Here is a 13,481-nt window from a genome sequence, read left to right as displayed (position 1 = left end):
TGAGAATCAAATATACAAAATGTGCGATTGATGATCATAGTCGGAAACCACTTGAATTACGTTACCACAATCAGCATGAAGAAATATTAGAAAATCATAGGACACATATTAGGAAACCAATTAATAATATGTATCCATCCGCTGCAAACCGATGGAGTCAAAACAAGGATCGGATAGAGCAGAGCCAAACTCAATAGGAAGCAAAATATGGGAATATTCAAAAATAATGATGACACAAGAAATAAATTAGAAAACATTTATTCGATTGGAGTTTCTCACATTATGTATACTAACAGTTCTGTATGTTCTTGTTTTATTAAATATCAACCATAATATTTCAGATCGCAAAAAGAAAATTTGACGTTATAGGTTGACGAACATTTTTTCTTACAACTTCCAGACCTATTTTTGATGAACTGATTTGCCTTATTTATATTATTCACTAACTATGCGAACGTTTGTTACATTTGTCCCGCACTTCGTAACGTCAAACCCCGGCCGGTTCGTTACCACACAGCTATCAAAGGGAACTCGTATATTGTAACGGTACGTTCGTGCTTGTGCACACCGTCACGCCAAGATTCGAGCAATTCGATAATAAAGAAGAGCGGGCATGAAGGAAAAACAAAAGTAAAATGAAATTAGATTGAAATGACAAATGTTTTATTCAATTTTTAATTGTTTTAAACCAAATTACAAAAATAAAGGCTTTTTATTTGAAATTGAGTTTTTCTCGCTTTATTTTAATCGCATGTAAAATTTTATTTCCGGTATTTTTCTTTGTAAAAAGAATAATTTTCGCAGAATTAATTATCATAAACTTCGCATGAATTTACGCTCGCTTTTATTAGAATAATAACAATTAATAGTTTCGCTTGCAATAATAATTTTTCAATATAACAATCATTCTCTCGCCAACGCTGGTCTTGATAAATTAATTTTGTTTGATAATTCGATCATTTGATAATTTGATAATTGAGCTATAATTCTTAGAAACTCACTTTTTGATTCTATACAATCCAAATTAATTGTTCGAGTGGATTTTTCTGATCGATCTCACTCTTTTGACTCGATATAATTCAAATAAATTGTTTTCAGTGAGTTATTTCGCTTTTTGAAATAATTTAATTGGCTCTAAATGACTCGCAATTGTCTCGTTATGAGAATAAAGAAAACTAGTTTGGTTTTAATGATTTTTAATGAATTTAAAAGAGAATTAATTGAATCGCCACTCAGAAAACAATGACTCATTGATGGAAAAGAATCCACCCAGAGTTCTTGAGACAGAACGAAACCGAACTGTCCCGGCCCCTCTGGCGTGGAAAGGTAGGAGTCCTACCCAAGAATCTTGTGACCGAACGAAATCGAACGGCCACGGCCCTCTTGGATAGAAAAAGGATTGGAAATCTACCAGGAATCTTGAGACAGAACGGAATCGAACTGTCCCGGCCCTCTTGGATAGATCGGAAACTCTCACCTAAGAATCTTGAGTTCAAACGAAATCGAATGAACCCGGCCCTCTTAGCGTGAGAGAGGAAAGGTGTTATTCTGTTTGAATTCTGAGTGGGATAATAGCGATGTTATTTTACTCTTTGTTTTTAGAGCTATTTTTGAAATGAGTGAAAATTCTATGTTTCTTTATTCTCGATTTTATGGCGAGTTCACGCGGCGAGATCCGGAGGCAAGACTGGCTTTTTGTTTTGGCATGCGAGTCGAGCTCTCAGGGATTCGAGACGTGACTGGCTCTTAACGTGGCGAGATTCGAGACGAGACTAGCTACCGGAGCTTCTGCGCTCGGGTTTTTATACTCTCCCGAACAAAGGAAATAATAATAATAATGCGCTTGGACTTTGTCCCTTACTCCAATTCGCTGCGCGACTTAATCTCGAACCAGGGACTCCCGCTCTAAATTCTCTGATTGGTGTGCTAACTCCCCCGCGTGGGTCCCAATTGGCCGAGTCGAGCTGCAGTCACACTGCGCATGTGCGAGAATTCAATAAAATTTAATAAAATGAATTTTGGATCTATTTTTATCCCTTTTAAGTCTTCTTCCATTATTTGATTTTGTTTTCTATTGATTCTGTTCACAAGATTATTTTTATTTGATTTTATTCATTAATTTGCCGAAAGCCACGTTCTTGCACGTGCCTGCTGAAAGTAGGTCATCGCGCATGCGCACTGTGCACGCTCGATCTATAAAAGAAAAGTTTTCTTAAGTTTTTAAATAATTTTAATCTGAAATTTTCACCAAATTGTCCACAATACGTTTCTTTAATAATCCGCATCATTATTTTCAATAAGAAAAAGTTTATTTAATTGAAATTGAATAAAATCAAGAACTTTGAGAATCTAGGGAGTTTTAGTAAAATGAAATTGAGTTGGCAGCGCTGAGCGCCTCGCTTCCCGAGCGCCGCTTCGCGAAGTGACAGTTTTTCAACATGGCCGCCGGTGTAAACACTCGTGCGTGCCATGTCGTTGAAATAAAGTTCTCGAGTCGGTGTTTCGCTTCAATATATGACCTACATTATTACATATGATATATGTTATCACGCAACTGATGATATATTTACACTGGACAATATTCCGCGAACTCTGGTTTAATTGAAAGATTATCTCAGTTGACACTTATTTCCAATCGAACGAAATACTGAAATCTTGAAAAGTTTCGTTGACATATGCATCGCGCATTTTTTTATATTTTTTAGCACACACAGATCATAGTCTACATTTACGCGGCCGCTTTTATACCGGTTTAGTATACCACAAGTTTTAACAAAATAAATATTAACCACTTTTCACTAACCATTTTCATTTATTAATTAGAGTCTGCACACAACAGCACTTTGGGGATTATAACCTCACCTGTCAAAATGACGTTCAGTATGAAAACAAGTTTCAGGTGGTTTCGGATGTGCGTATCGATGTATTGATATCATATAACTTATTTACAAATGATATAAATGATAAACTTATTTTCAGTCAAACGAATTAATGAAATCTTAAAAAGTTTCGTCGACATGCATTTCATTTTTATTTTATTCTTTTTCACACACAGATCACAGACTACATTTACGCGACTGCTTTTATACCGGTTTAGTTTAGCATTCCACAAGTTTAAATACTATGCACTTCATTAGATGACGAAAATTTTTTTTATTTATCCCACACGCATTCCATAATGTCAAAACTCTATTTGTTTATACGATGATCGAAAACTGACACATGGTTTATATATATATATATAATATAATATTCACGGAGTCTGAGCGCGGTCGGGGTAAGACTCAATAGTTAGAAGGCCTAAAATGGCGAACAGGCATTCTGTATAACGCATATATAGATATACAGAATGCCTGTTCGCTATTTTAGGCCTTCTAACACTTGAGCCTCACCCGCGGTCGGCCTAGCAGCTGGAGGAGCCGACATCGTTGAGCCAATCAGAATGCGTAGAGGCAACAACTCTACTACTACTAACTACGTCATAACGCGTATACGTATACGTCGAACTCGTGATGTGTCAGTAACTTTTGCATAATCTTGAGCCCGTGCAAAGTTTTTTCTCAGCAATTACGCCACCGATCGTGTTGATTTTGGGCGCAATCTAAAGAGAATTTCTTAATTAGCTGAAAGTTCAATTTTTAAAGCCTTAGATGACTCATAACTTCGGTAATTCAAAAAAATCACTTGCCAATTTTACCCCCACCACGGCGAATCGTTTTATTCAGAGAAAGTATACTCGGCGAGAGCCTCGGGCCAGCAGACGACAGGGCTGTCAATGTACTTGTCCCGAGACTCTACCGAGTCTCTTGATTTTTGGAATAGTTATGTCCCTTTAAAACAAAATAATGCTATTTTTTTCAATTATAAATTTTTTTGGGTTAGATAATAAATTTGAAAAAAAGTTTGCCGATTAATATAAAAGGAGAATGCTTTTTAATTGATCTCAAAAGAGGCTATCATGAATTATAATGAAAATGAGGTCCAGCAGCGGTCCCGTAAAGAAGCTCTTAGAAATTCGAAAGTAAAATGCCAATTTGAAAATATCCGGTGCGCTTGTGGAAGTTGAGGCATTATAAAGTAAAATGAAAAAAAATCGGTTAAATTTGCTGACAATTTAGGAGCGTCGTTGATGAGAAAAATCAATGACAATTTGGGCCAAATAACATGTAACCTTATGGGGTGCGTCACATTTCAGCGCGACCGTTTCGGCGCGATCGCGCTGAATATATATAAACATAAAGGCATAATACATTTTGAGAATTTTTTTAATAAAAAATACTTCAACAAAAAATTGATCAAACATTTATGTTGTGCAATCGTTGATGTGAGATGAGAAAATTAAAAGGAGGGAAAAAAAGTTTTACAGCATTATGTAAAAACAAGACGTTCCGTAAAAACATTAAATCATCTCATTAACGAAAAAATAATGTTTACATATACAGGGTGTCCCATTTTAATCTTACACCTGACTTTTCTCGGAAAATATTGCTCGGATCAAATATTGTGTGGTACAAAACTTTTAGGGGTTGAAGGGGGACGTTTGATAAAAATTGGTTTGTGGATCCAAAATTCAAAATGGCGGCGTTAGAATGGCCGACATGTTTTTTTTTCGAATGGAAACATAACTTTTTTTCATCACCAAAAAATTTTTCAGCGCAAAACCAACAACTTTTGTTGGAAAAATTTTTTGATTAAGTTGATATTTTTTAAGCGAGAATATCATTTTCAACTATTTTGGAGGTATCCAGGATGCACCGCGAAGAGATCTTTAACGTACCAAGTGCAAGTGCGTTTGCGTGTGCGTCTACATATGCGTGCATACGTGGAGTGGCATGTGTGTGTGTTTTTTATTTTCATTTTATTTTTCAACTTTTTTTAAAAAGAGGGGCATGCAGTGCCTTTATGCCCATAGATACGAGCTCACAAGGATTAGGTCTCTGCGGTTCGTCACTACCGCAGTATTTTCGGATTCCAAACCCTCCTCGTGAGTGTACTCTGATCCCTCCCTAGAGATGTTCAAAGATCCCTCCATTCATGTTTAAACATGCCTGAACTCTTCTCTCAAAACCATCAACTGTGCGTAGGAGAACATCTCTCGGGATCGCACGGCAGGCAGCTCTTATCCGCTCCTTCATGTTCTCTCGTGTTGTTGGAGCTTGACGGTAAACAGCGTCTTTTAAGTACCCCCACAAAAAGAAATCAGGAGACGTAAGATCTGGTGACCTTGGAGGCCAATTTACAGGACCGTCTCGACCAATCCACCGTTGACCAAATGTTGTATCCAGATGATTTCGAACAACATGAGCCCAGTGAGCGGGTGCATCTTCTTGCTGAAACCACATCTGTTGACGTGTTTCCAAATCCAGATCTTCTAGCAAAAGAGGCAGTTCATTTTGTAGAAAATCAAGGTAACGGACAGAGTTCACAATTCCCTTGAAAAAATGGGGATCTATTAATTGCCCGTTCACAATACCACACCATACGTTCAAACTACATCGATGCTGGTGATCGATCTCTCTCAACCAATGTGGATTCTGATCAGACCAATAACGAAAGTTCCATCGGTTCACTTGACCACGTTTGTTGAAAGTGGATTCATCACTGAACATAACGTATCGAAAAAAGTACCTGGATCGCTCGATTTGTCTCAACGCCCACCGACAAAACGCCACCCTTCGCAACGGATCTGGATTAGGAGTGTTTGGTGGAATTGTAGTCGGTACGGGTGAAGTTTCGCACCTCTCAATACACGGTGCACTGTCGATTTGGGAAACCCCAGTCGTTCCGAGATCACTTTGGCACTCAAATGAGGATCGATTGCTATCATGGCTAAAATAGCCATGTTTCGGGCTTCATGCAATCCACCAAAATTATTGACGTTTCGGAAACGTCAATAATTTGAATTTTTTAATGTCAATAAGAAGAATTTTTTATTTTAGAAGTCATTGTGATCGCCCACGGATGAAAAATTGATTGAAACGTTTATCTTCCGACTCCGCAGCCATTAGCAAGAGACGAAATCGAAAATTTGTAAAGGTTCTGAAATCAGAGAAAAATTCTTGATTCACGAAATTTTTAAAAGTTGTGAAATTAGAGGACAATTCTGAAAATTAGCAACAATGGCTGATTTCAGTCCCAACGAAATCGTTGATATGCTCCTTACACGCAAACGCACTTGCACTTGGTACGTTAAAGATCTCTTCGCGGTACATCCTGGATACCTCTAAAATAGTTGAAAATGATGTTCTTACTTGAAAAATATGAACTCAATCAAAAAAATTTTTCAACAAAAGTTTTTGGTTTTGCGATGAAAAATTTTTTGGTGATGAAAAAAAGTTATGTTTCCATTCGAAAAAAACATGTCGGCCATTCTAACGCCGCCATTTTGAATTTTGGATCCACAAAACAATTTTTATCACACGTCCCCCTTCAACCCCTAAAAGTTTTGTTTGACACAATATTTGATCCGAGCAATATTTTCCGAGAAAAGTCAGGTGTAAGATTAAAATGGGACACCCTGTATAATTACTATCTACATATAATTGATAAAATATCGAATGATGTCAACCAACTATCTATTAATTTGCTTATTTGAACTATTTCAGGTTTGCAGTATCGATCTCCATCTTGCGTCAATGGTTAAAGATGCCACTGCAAAGGTCATCGACATTTCCTGCCTGCCGGAAACCTCGACACCAGTTATCTCAACGCCAGCTTCAGAGAATAGCAGCCGCAAGGAAGAGGACAAATACTAAAAAGTTACAACACGCGAATATTGAATTAGCCACCACATTACTTAGTGGTACTCGTTCATCCGAATCTTACAACAGAATAGAAAACAGAGAGTTTCTTGAAGATAAGCGAAATTTCTTAAAGATAAGCATTCTCGGGAGTCAAAGTGAAGAGCTTCTGGAAAATGAAATCACAAATCGTTTTGAGAACGAGACCGAAGAGTTTTCTCTCATTGAAAATGATGTTTTTCCGGAGAATAGAAGTGAAGAGTCATTACAGGATGCAAGAGAACCGTTGAACACTTGGTCTAATCGTAGTACCTCCGATGATTTTGAAAGTTTTTCCGCCGATCAAGTAGAGAGCGACATCAAAAGTGACATCGAGAGCGACATCGACATCGTCATCTCCACCGACACCGACACCGACACCGATACCGATACTGACGCTGACGATATAGAAGGTTATAATCATACGGGCAACAATCACTTTGGATTAGCAGCTGAAGATATTCAACAAAAATCGGTAACATTTCGCGATCGACTTGCATCAAGTTTCGTTAAGAGCAACATTAGCAATACAGCCATCGATAATATTCTTGGAGTGTTGAGACAGCACAGGTGCCTATCGTATCTACCAAAGTGCGCCAGGACATTACTACAAACTCCTCGAAAGGCTCCCGAATTAAAAATTGTAGAGCCCGGTGAATATTTACATTTGGGTGTTGAAGCCGCTATCGTAGCGATATTGAACGACGTCAAACTGGATTTGATTCCCGATAATCTTGAAATAGATTTCAGCACAGATGGTGCGAACATACATAACTCCGGACGCCATACGATGTGGCCGATACAATGCCGGATTGCCAATGTATACCCTAGTAAAATCGAACTCATCAGAGTATACCGCGGAAAAAAAGCCAAAAAGTACCACGGACTTCCTTCACGATTTCGTCGAAGAAACAAAGCAAATTATCGAAGCGGGAGGGGTTTTATTTTGTGAAAAAAGAATTCCAATCATTTTAAGATGTTTTATAGCCGATGCTCCTGCCAGAGCTTTTGTTCTAAACCATACGAGTCACACGTCTCATCGACCTTGTTCTAAATGTAAAGTCGAAGGACATTCTGTCAATCATCACATGACGTATAAGAATGTTGAAAATGAGCCCAGAACGGACCAAGAATATTCTGACAGGATAGATGAAGATCATCACAGAGGACCAAGTCCTCTTTCTCTTCTGCAAATGGGTTTAGTAAGCCAAGTCCCATTTGATTATATGCACCTCATATGCATTGGCGTGATAAAAAAAATTCTGCAACTGATGAATACCGGGAAATTCTCAATGATCAGTAAATTATCAGCTCGTCAGATTGAACAGATTTCGAACAGACTCGCTAAATTAGCTTATTACTATCCTCGGGAAATGGCACGATGCCCGATAACATTTGAAGACATTAGTAATATGAAGGCTTCACAAGGTCGTCAATTTATTATGTATAATGGACCTGTCGTCTTTTATGGCATTGTTTCTCCAGAAATTTATGAACATTTTTTACTCTTCCACTCTGCTATGCGTGCTGTCATGAAACCATCTCAGCCAGAATTATTCTATAATTTCGCTACTCTCGCATTATCTCTTTTTGTTCGGCGTTGTCCAACTTTGTACGGTGATAAATTCATGACCTATAATGTTCACGGATTACTTCATGTTGTAGAGGATGTTAAGCGCTTTGGTCCACCTGACAACTTTTCGGCATTCCCGTACGAGAATAATATTATAACTTTGAAGAGATACTGCAAAAAACCCAATTTCACATTGCAACAAATAGCAAACAAGAGAGCGGCACAAGCTTGCAAGATTGCTTCGCTCAAACCAAGCGATAATGCTCGAGTAAAGATGTCAGGTGAACATACAATGGAACCGTTACCTATCGGCATTGGATCAAATGTTCGTCAGTATCGACGTTTAAAATTGGCAAATAATACTCTTACGCTGAATAAACGGGACAATTGTGTCATCTTGAATCACAATTGTATCTGTCTTGTTCAAAACATTGTCATAGTAGGTACCACCGAGTCCTTGGTCGTAAAAAAATGTTCACGTATTGAGCCGTTTTACGATGTGGGCCTAAAATCAACATTACTAGGTTTTTTAAAATGTTCCGCATTGCAAGATGAACTCTTATTGATCCCATATACTGATGTTCAATCAAAAGGATATCTCATGCCATACTGGGACTCAGGCAATATTGATGCAACTGAGGAACATCCAGTCGACGGTCATTATATTGTTGGAAGTTTATCCAATACCGTTTATTATTAATACAGTAATATTAGTTGATGTATAAGTAAAAGTCGATGCGAATGACTTGAAAAATTTATTCAAGTGTGACCTCAGAGTCAAATTTGTACTCATAACGATATTTTTTATTATAATTGATAATTACAATAAACTAATTGATTAGTTATGCTTATTTTTAAATCTATAAATCTTGGAGAAGATAATTGTACTAAATTCTTTGTAATGAAAAAAAAAATTCAGTTCAATGTTCATATGGTGCGCATGATCTCTTTAATGTTTCAATGAAACTTGAGTTAGAGTAGAAAAATTGAAAAAATGTTCTTGTTCTTGATGAACAAGACTACGTAAAATAATTGAACACATGGTTAGATGAAATTTAATCTTTCATCAATATGTAAAGAAAATAAGAGTGAAAGTGCGAAAACAACCAAGTTTTTGTATGTGTTGAATATGTATATATATATGCGTATACGTAAACATTAGATACTGTCAAAATGTAGTGTGTGAATGTAACTATCAATTACCATTAAATTAAAGAGAAGGCGTTTTTCGTTATAGTATAAATAAATATGGTTAATTTGTACGTAATATTTGTGATGACTTTATCGAATAGTACCTACTGAATAATAAAAATCGAATATAATCAACTCTGCTCTTCCTTTAATCCATCCAAAAATCAATAACTACACTACTCAAGATCCCCATTAATTTTTCAAGTTTTGTTTCTATTCAATAGAAGACCTACAGGAAATCGTTCAATTTGCTTATTTTCAGACGTTGTATCATGGCATTACAAAAATATTTACGATTACCGCGTTATTCAATAGAGAAGTAGTAACATGAAATCAAATTGAGCGCTGTTCGAGCACCCATATTATTATGGTGGAAGTGAAATGCAACTGCATTAATTCATACCTAGTCGACACAAAGATAGCATTCATTTTTCGTAGAGTTCTAGTGCCATTGCTTACCGCTAAAACCATGTTGAGATTTTACTGCATAGTAATATTGCCGATCGACGCAAAAGTAGCGTTACATTTTGTGACATTCTATCGCCATTAATTAACGCGAAATGCCGTTATGATTTCACTACACCCTGACGTCACTGATCGACGTAAATGTAGTATCAACTCGGTGCGCTAGGTTAGTGCTACCGGCTGGCGCTAGACTAGCGTTGGAGCGCAACTGTGTCCTAGCGTTTTTTACTGACTCGGAAATAACGCAAAGTTTGCATCATGCAGGAACATTAGAGCCTAACTTAAGATAAAAGCTTTATGGCGACATAGAAGTCTATGTTATTTGCGTTACAGACTGAACGGCAGGTTAGCTCCTAACGCATATCTAGCGTGTTTCTAACGTAGACTGGTTTGCTGGGCGGTTGCTGACTGGTTTGCCGAACTATCGTATTTTTCTCTTTTGTTAATTAAAATTCAAGGCGATTTCGTAAAATATTGTAACTAGGCTCAAATGAAGCGGAAAATTATAATGAATCGAAGAAAAATGATCATGAGTCAAATTGATAATATAAAATCTAATCAAAAATGAAAAATGTAAAAATCAACTGCGACGCTTGCGCGAGCAGAGCGTTAATGGGCTATAGGACGCGTACGTGACTTTTAGCGAATATGATTATTCAAATCGTATTAAACTGAATAACAGCGCTGAATTATAGAAAAAATTAAATAAGAATAAATCAAGTGAAAGTTTTTGTTGTTAAAAATCACACAGAGCCGAAAAACATAAAAAGCGGTAGTCCACGCATCGTACGTTAGTCCGCTCGACCAACAGTAGAGCGCGAATCATGGCAACGAGCCAATCGTGGGCCCCGTTACGAAAAGATGCGCAGAATCGATCCGAAAACCGAAAATTCGGCGTTTGATAATTTTATGGTGGGGACATTAGAGAGGCAGTCCTTCCTCAAAATTCTGACTCGGAACAAAAAGGCTGACCTCAAACATTCTTCCTGATTTTAACAGGCAATCCAACCTATCCTAAATTTTGCTGGATGCCTGGATTCTCGGAGCGATTCGGCGATGTCTCGATCCCATAATCCAGGGTCCACCCCTAACCTCTAAATTCTCCAAGCATTCCGTTGCGCGGAGTTCTCGGAGCGATTCGGCGACCTCTCGATCCCATAACACGTGGACGGCAAGTTACCTTAACCTTCCAAATGCTCAGACTCTCGGAGGAATTCGGCGACGTTTCTATCCCATAGGGGTTTCTTCCTTAACTGAACTTTTTTTTTATTATTCTTTTGCTTGCTATAATCAGGGATGATTTTTTTGCACATTAATTTGTAAATTTGTAAATTCTGTAAATTCTCTTTTTAAATTCAAAGTTGAAATTAATCGAGTCCGAGTCAAACAAAACCGAGATTTCTGTAAATTTTGTAAATCTTGTAAATTTAAAATAACTCAAAAGGCCGCGGTAAGAACTTAAGGTTATATTGCGTCAAATTAATAAATTTCTTTTATTGTATAAAATCGAAACATTTTTAAATTATCGAAACTACTATTTTTGAAAGCGAGCGAAAACGCGTAAATTAAAAACACCGGCACACAAAAAAAAGTGGTAAGTACCTAGAACCGTCAATCTCTACGTATTTTGGCCCGCTGAATCCGAATCCGGGGTCAGATTGGCCAATATACCTCCAGAATTTTGAGTAAATTCCAAAAAACCGCAAAAATAGCAGAAAATCGTACTTTTAACTCATAGTTAAGTACTTTTAACTCATATTTAAACATAATTTGGATCGATCCAATCGACGTCGAATATTGTGAATAATATCAGAAGCTCCTGAAAGTCTGAAAAGAATCGATTTTCTTATAAGTCTTTGCCACCATAGAGTAAGAAATGACTAGCTTGCATGTGATGTTTTTGGATTTAAAAACTTCTTAGAACAATTCCATAATGTTGAAATTTGGAGTTACTCATAAATTACTTGTCCTTCGATTGGTATCATAAATTTTAGTGCTGCACGTAACTCAAATGGTAACTTTTTTCAGTTTATTAGAAAATACTTGGCCTCAAATTGATATAATAAATTTTAATGTTGAACATAAATTAGATGGAATTTTTTTTAATTGATTTAGCTGTTCGAATCAAATAAGAAGAATGTGGCATCGGTTTCCAAAATTATTTCAAGCTCGATTCTTCGGTTTTTATTTTTTACTTGTTATTTGATTCTTTTGACACTTTAAAAAATAGATACAAATTAGTTTTTTTTAAAGATAATGTTTTTTCATGATTTGTGGAATTTTTTCCGAATTGTTCTGTATTTTTTTTTATAAAATAATTTTTTTGACAATTTGTTAAAAAAGTTTTTTTTCAAGTTTTTTTTGTAGATGGAATTTTCAGCAAACGAGGGACCATCAATGTCCTTGTCCCAACTTTTTTGTCCTAGGGGAAGTTTATGATTTGATATCACGTTTTTTTTCTCAAAAGTTCCTTATTTATGTTCAGTTGACTATAGGATTTTAGTTTGAATTTCTATGAATTATTTATGATTTTCGGCTTATAACGTTGGTTTCCAGGAAAGAAGACCTATTTTTCATCCAAATTTGACTGAAAATACTTCGTCACAGGTCTGTCCTTGGACTTTGGCAATTTTCTTCTTCGTAATTCAATATGTTTTGTCAATTAGGAACCAAAGAGCACGGTCGAAAGTGGGTTGAAGGGCGGGATATGTTTTTCAGCTTATAACGTTGGTTTCCACGAATAAAGACTTAAATATCGTCAAAATTGTACTGAAAATATTTTGATAGTGGTTTGCTCTTGGACATTGGTGATTTTTCCCCTTGTCTTCTAATAAAATCAAGAGCATGTAGCAATGCTTGTTGCGGGCTGAGATATGATTTCCGATTTATAACGTTAGAAAAAAGAAAGGAAAAGAGGAAAGATCGATCAAATTCAAGACACAACGAATCCAACAGAATTGGCCATTTTTAAATGTCGTTTTTGCATTTTGAATCTAGACATTTTCGCGTCATCCAAAACATGCGCCCGATGAAATATATTTCCAAAGTTTGCAAGTGGCCGCTGAGATCCAATTATCTACAGTTTGATAGTTGCTGAAAAAAGGCACCCGGAAACATTTATTATGTCAGAATTAAAAGAAGTAAAAAAAACTGAGCGTACTTAATTCAACAGAGCAACGGAATTCAAAGATATTTAAGGTACCTGCATTGGTTGTGGAGGAATACAATTTTATTTCAGGATAATTTAGAAATAAATTAGGAAATTCAGAAATTTAGTATAGAATTTAGAAAAAGGAAAATTAAGATAATTAGTAAAGCTGAAAACTTTTGTGATGAATTTTTGAAATTACATGTTACGGTTGGAGTAAAAAATTTAAATAATTGGCACACATGCTGCGACACAAAAATATCAAAGTTTGAAGGTATTCGCTCCATACCGCAGTAATACAAACTTCAATACTACTTGAAAAGAA

The sequence above is a fragment of the Venturia canescens genome, chromosome 8, assembly GCF_019457755.1.
Source record: "Venturia canescens isolate UGA chromosome 8, ASM1945775v1, whole genome shotgun sequence".
NCBI classification, from domain to species: domain Eukaryota; kingdom Metazoa; phylum Arthropoda; class Insecta; order Hymenoptera; family Ichneumonidae; genus Venturia; species Venturia canescens.
This window is presented reverse-complemented; position numbering follows the sequence as displayed.